The sequence below is a fragment of the Lactuca virosa genome, chromosome 5 (genome assembly GCF_052849685.1).
Source record: "Lactuca virosa cultivar CGN04683 chromosome 5, Lactuca_virosa_CGN04683_v6, whole genome shotgun sequence".
In the NCBI taxonomy this organism is placed as follows: Eukaryota; Viridiplantae; Streptophyta; class Magnoliopsida; order Asterales; family Asteraceae; genus Lactuca; species Lactuca virosa.
The window spans coordinates 32402294-32409047 of record NC_136430.1 but is presented as its reverse complement, the minus strand read 5'-3'; positions in this window follow the sequence as shown (position 1 = coordinate 32409047).

Sequence of the window (6754 nt, the reverse complement as noted above, 5' to 3'; positions counted from 1 at the left end):
CTTGTTCACATGGATGTGTGAGTCAAGTGAAGGACTAAAGGGATCGAGTACACATTCTTGTGCACTGGTCATGTCCACCACAAAGCTTGTTAAGACTATTTGATTTACTAAAGGTTAGTAAATATGGTTATACTTACAAGTTTAAGTATAATTCTGAAACATTGGAAAAGTCTCAATGTATGGCAGAACGAATGGGAAGAATCAAATTAGGCAGAAAGATAAAAGTTTCTCAAATCTGAAAAGATGGGAGAGTACTTTAGTATCATGTTTGTGATCATATTAATGATTTAGAAATCATATCACAATTAGTCCTCTAAAGGTCATCTTAGTGCATTCTTATGACTAAGAAGAGGAGTCATGAATTGTTGAAATGGTTAGATCAGGAAGATGAGTCATACTTCGTTCCAAAACAATTCCTAGAGTCATACTCCAAGATTGTAACTTGAGTGACATATCTTAAAGAAAGGTTTAAAACACTTGTCAAATGTAAGAGTAAAAGTGTCCTACTCTTGTACATTTGAAATTGGTAAGTTGTGATGTTTTGGATAAAACAAAGACCAACTAAGGCCAATTGTGTGAAGTGTTTGTCTTGATAAAGAATCTGCACTATCTCTTGAATATTTGGCAAGATAGTCTTATATGTCAAGAGGATAGTTGGAGTCTTAAAGATCCTAAAAAGAATTTCAAGAACTAATCAAGAATAAAACCTGAGGTTTTTCACTAGCACACGACTTGAGGTTTATAACCTATCGTGTTGACATATTCTGTGCCCATTCCAGTTAAAGTTGGCTTTGCATAGGAGTTGTGAAAGTTCTCAATTGGTTGCATAACAACTTGGAAGCAATGGCAGGCCCTATACTGCCAGGTGGCAAGAAGTTAAGATTGCATAAGTTCAGTCCATATGAGTTTGGATTTGTCATTATCCTTGTCTTGTGACTATGGTTTTGACGATTCACTTGGATAAGAACACATACACCATAAAATCTAAGGGTCATATGGTTTCTCTCCGATTCATGAAAATGATGGTGAGGAAACACTTCCACCAAGTAGATTTGAAGCAGATGGCAAAAGGTCTAAACAATTGAGACTATGATTACGGCATCCCTTTTCATAGTTCTGAAATTGTTTAGACACACATGCATGCTATCTAAGGAAAGGTGTATGATTTTGATAAAGTTTTATCAAAGCATCTCGTATCAGAAATCTGAACTTTGGTAAGAAAGTCAATAAAGTATTGATTTCTAGAAGTCCGACTGATTTCTGAGTACATGTCAATGCTAGTGGGAGCATAAATGTTATGCTAATAATCATCATGTTAGTGGGAGCATGATAATTATTGTTAGTGTTGCAAGTTAGCAATGTAAATTATAGAAAACAAAAGTTTCAATTCGTGAGGCTGCAGGGATTGAAAAATTTGTTTTGTTATAATTAAGGGAGAAGATATATACTTCATTTCAATTCTAAAGGCTTAGATTGAGACCTTAATCATCCTTAGTCAAGAATATATATATGAATTTCATGTTGGATTGGTTCAACTTAAGGAAATTCTATATATTGCATTCTCAAAATTCGATTATGATTACGACATCCCTCTTCATAGTCAAATTTTGAAAACATGGCAAATAAAAATATTGTAGCAAAAGACTGGTCTAGAATCATGTCTTTATGTGAGACATCATGAATCGTGTACCATTTGCTTTAGGTACAAGATCGATTGCATGTTCTATAATATTTGTCATTTCTAAATTTTTCCAAATGCCCAGAGGCATTAAGAAGGGAAAAGGCCTAGAATTGGATATGACTAAAATGATTAAGCAATTGTCGAGGACAATCTGAGGTTTACCAAAGATTGGTTGCTCAGGGACAGTTGGAAGTATAGTGCTAATTTTGGAAGGACCATATTGACATATTCTGAAAAGAGGCATCTCTTATTCAGAAGTGATAGTCAAAATGAGAATATGGAGTTGTCTCCATATGTGGAAGTTATCTGTGTAAGATTAGAAAACTTAATGCAAGAAGCATGTCCAAAGCAATGTACTTTGAATATGAGACTTAGTTTCCATGGAGTTGATCTCCATTGGAATACCTTATAATGACTGTTGACAAGTCTTTGTGACTTTGTACATATTCATTACAGGAGGGTCAGTGCATATAAGTTTAAAATTTAAACAGATTTCGATAAATGATAGGAATTTGAAATTCTCACATTTTTCGATAAGGATTTGGGAGTGTGAAATTAGAATCATTGAAATTATGTTCAATTGGTTTATTTCACAAAGTAAGGATCATAGACAAACATAGAGTGCATACTTGGTGTATGGAAAAGCTATTGTTTAAGAAAAACATAGTGTACATGCTTGGAGCATGGGACAACTAGTGTTTTTAATTGAAGTATAAAGTTGATAAAACCGAAACAATGAATAATGAGTAATCACTATGGTGATAAATAAAAGTGTTTATTTATATTTATAGGGTTTGATACCATATTTGATTCATTTATTCTTGTGTTTCACTTTGCATGTTTTGACTTCCAGAATAACTAAGTCGCTCTTCCTGAATGATTAAGTTATTCAAACCATCCACAGTCGGTCATATGTTGGAAGTAGATATGAATCAAGATTGTCATGGGTTGGTTTGTAGAGGTCCAAGTTGGTGGAAAAAGTGGTGCTACAACACTCATGAGTGCTCATAAGTTCTGAGTATTGGATTCAACCCACGCTCATTTGAATCACTTCATGGATTTTATCACGAGTGATCATGAGACGATAATATCTTATATTCTTAAAACCTAGAGATATGAGTTGTTACTATGAGTTGGTTATACATTGATTGCACGAAAACGCATTAGTAACTCGATGTTATAAAACATGCCTTTGTGTATGATTCAACAAGTAGTAGAACAAGCCATATGAGTCGAAGTTTATCCATTCCTTTTACCTTCGGGATAAAAGCGATATCTGTGGGCCCCTCGATGATTTAGCGATGACACATGTGAGTGCTTGGCTAAGCCAGGACTGATTTGATTTGTTCAATCAGTCAGTCATCATAAATTGAAAATCAGGAAACAACAAATGGACAGAGAGAATGATTATAATCCATGTCTCAGTCCATATGATATCTAGAATGGAGGAAAATATGATCCCTTATCTAATGGACAAGTCATTGACAAGGTCAGAGTTCGACAGCGGCTTTAAGAGCTACGATTGCCAGTTAGGTTTTGAAGTCATACTCAATAATAGTTTTAGACTTATCCAAGTGGGAGACTGTTGGATTAATGTCTAAGTCCATAACTATATTTGGTATGTACTTGACCCGACCCGGCATGGTCCATTTGGGTTGCACTTCACCGGCACAATTTATTTGGATAGTCTTTTGAGAATAGTATATTTATGATTTATATTAATATATTATAAGTTCTAATATATTAATATGGAAGCATATTATTTAATTAGTACTGAACAAGAATTAATTTAGAATTAATTAAGTGATCAAAAAGAACTAATTAAATATGGACTCTTATATATATGGAATGGGCCAAGTTCATTTAGGTTGGGCTAAGCTTTCATGGATGGTCCATGGAGCTTTTAACCCATGGATCCTATGTAAATGAAAGGTCATGGGTATTAGGGTTTACATGGATGTAACCCTAATCCTCCATAATATATAAAGGGGTCATTGGCTCACAAAATTGACACAAGTGTGTGAAAATAAGAGTGGGCCGATTTTAGTGTGCATACATATTCTCTCAAGTTCTTCCAAGGTGTTTTGGTGATTTGTGATTCCATTTGAGGCTTCCACACTATTGGGGCTAAGCTCTTAAAGCTTGAAGACATCAAGCTACATCAAAAGGTATGTCATCTAACTAGAACTTTGTAGTATAGGTGCTTCATAATATGCTAGTTAGGATGAAACCTTGGAATAGTTAATATTTGCATGTATAATAGAGAAAACATAGATCCAAGGTTTATAGGGTTGCATGTACAACATAGGATGTTGTAGTATACTAAAACCCAACATAAACCTTGTATGAGACTTAGTTTTAACGTTTTAGCCTCTTGAGGCCTTGCATGCACGTAAATTTTTCAACTTTACGTGGTATTTCGGTCCTAAGAGACTGGATATGTAGTTTGGGGCTTAAGATTCGACTGGAAGGGATGAACATTCTAAGACAAGGGAAAAATCGACGAGTTGCACCGAGAACTCGAAGAGTTGGAGCGGGTTTTCCCGTTTTCGGTCTGCATCGAGAACCCGGAGAGTTGGATCGGGTTTCCCGTTTTCAGTCTGCACTGAGAACCCGACGAGTTGGATCGGGTTTTCCCGTTTTCGGTCTGCATCGGGAATTGGACGAGTTGATGAGACAACTCGACGAGTTGGTTAGGGTGTTCCCCGACTTTATGAACACTCAAGGGACTCGACGAGTTGCTAGATGCACTCTACGAGTTGGGTCAACATGGACTGTTGACCTTGACGGTTGACCTGACTTCGACCATGGTTGACCAAGTTTGACTCTGAGGGTATCGTTGGTTTTTTGGGATTTTGACAAACCTAGTCACAGGATGATTGTTGGCAGTTGAGTTGGAGTTGCGTGTTGGGACTTATCATATCTTATCAGTTCAGTGTTCTTGAGAGGTGAGTCTCCTCACCATACCAATGGGTCTAAGGCACCAAGGTCGACCCATTTTATGATATATGATACACTAGTTGGTGTAGTGATATGTGGTATGTTATTTGGTTTCAAGTTATGTGGTATGTTAGTTGTATAAGTGTTACTTGTAGGAAAGACTATGGGGAGATCCCATAGCGCTTGGATATAAGACCATGTGGGGGAGCCCATGACACTTGCATGTCAGACCATGTGGGAGAGCCCATGGAACTTAGGTGTAAGACCATGTGGGGGTGCCCATGGTACCCTGGAGTAAGACCTTGGGAGGAGCCCACGGTATCTGTATATGTTTGTATGCATGACTTATGTGGTTTATGTAGCTTTTATAGCTAATATGGATTATGTATTTATGTGGATTGTGTGGGGTATGCTCTAGGGAACTCACTAAGCATTAGCTTACAATTTTTTGATTTATTTCAGGTACTTCTGAGCCTAACGGCAAGGGCAAGGATTGATGGCGCGGCATGCACTCTCCGACATTTGATTTGATGGGACACTCTCATACTTGAAATAAAATATCGATGTTATGGATTTTGAAAACAATTGTCATTGATATTTCATATTTTATGGGAATGTTTTGATTAATTAAAAATGAAAATTTTATTTGGAAATTTAGGCCGTTACAAGTTGATATCAGAGCCTTGGTTTGAGGGATTCGGGCACACTCTTAGGTGCGTCAGGACTCAAACTAAGGAAATGGTAATATTATTTTCAAAATTCAAAAGTTAAAAACTTCTTGAAATGGAAAAAAGGGAGAGTGAAATGCGCGTGATCGGCCAAGCTCAAGTAATTGGTTCCCCAATATGTTATCCATGTTATACTGATATTTGGATTATGATAGTCGGAAGGATTTTTATATGTGTATGCTTTAAAAATTGTATACGGTTAGGATCTTATAGCCTTTGAATGATTAATTTTGCCTTATTTCCTGTTCGTTGTCTGGTTATGGTCCTAGGGCAGAGTCTATTATTTGAAATTCTATGGCCAGCCGGGCCACATGAGCAGGGATTACCTAATAGGGGCTTGATTTGTTTCCACTACAACCAGACTAGCCACAAACGGGCCGATTGTCTTAGGTTGCAGGGAGGAGGAGGAGCAGTGGTGTAGCCTATGCCTGCCACAATTAGGATCACCGATAGCCGCCCTGCGACGACGGATGCTCCAGCGGTGAAGAGTCGCGTATTTCAGTTGACCACCGAGGAGGCTTGGGCAGCGCCATATGTTGTGCTGGTACGTATTTATTTTCCTGATCAATATTTTTTTATATTGCTTATGTGTATATATGTGCTCATGTGTAGGGACCTTTTTGGTCAGAGGTATGTCTGCTCACGTTCTATTCGATTCGGGTGCTACCCGATCGTTTGTATCTCATGCGCTTAGCAAGAAGTTCCGGGATGCGCCAGGGACTTTGGATTCCCCGCTTGAGGTTGAGATTTCGGATGACCGCACTGTGAGTGTTGCGAGGGTGTATCGTGATTGTGTCTTGAATGTGCTTGGGGAGAGGTTCCATGTCGATCTAGTCCCAATACCGTTGCGAGGGCTGAAGGTGATCGTCGAGATGGACTGGTTAGGGGTCAATTGGGCCATGATAGATTGTGAGCGCCAGCTGGCGAGGGTTCGAACCCCAAGTGGGGGAGAAGTGGTTATTCATGGAGAGAGGGCCTCGCAAGGGCCAACCCTTTCTTCAGCTACGAGGGCTAGGAGACTTCTTCAGCAGGGTTGTTCGGGATTTTTGGCATACATCTCAGATACGAGGGTTGAGGCCCGACGGATTTGGATAGTGTACCGGTTGTACAGGAGTTTCGGGATGTCTTTCCCGAGGAGTTACCTGGAATGCCTCCGGAGAGGAAAGTGGAGTTCCGCATTGATTTGGTGTCGGGTGCCGCTCCAATTGCCAAGGCACCATACCGGCTAGCTCCGCCTGAGATGCAGGAGCTGTCTATGCAGCTTTAGGAGCTGTTAGACTGAGGGTTTACTTGTCCAAGCAGTTCCCCGTGGGGAGCACCGATCTTGTTCGTGAAGAAGAAGGACGGGTCACACATGATGTGTATTGATTATCGAGAGCTGAACAAGATAACGGTGAAAAATCGT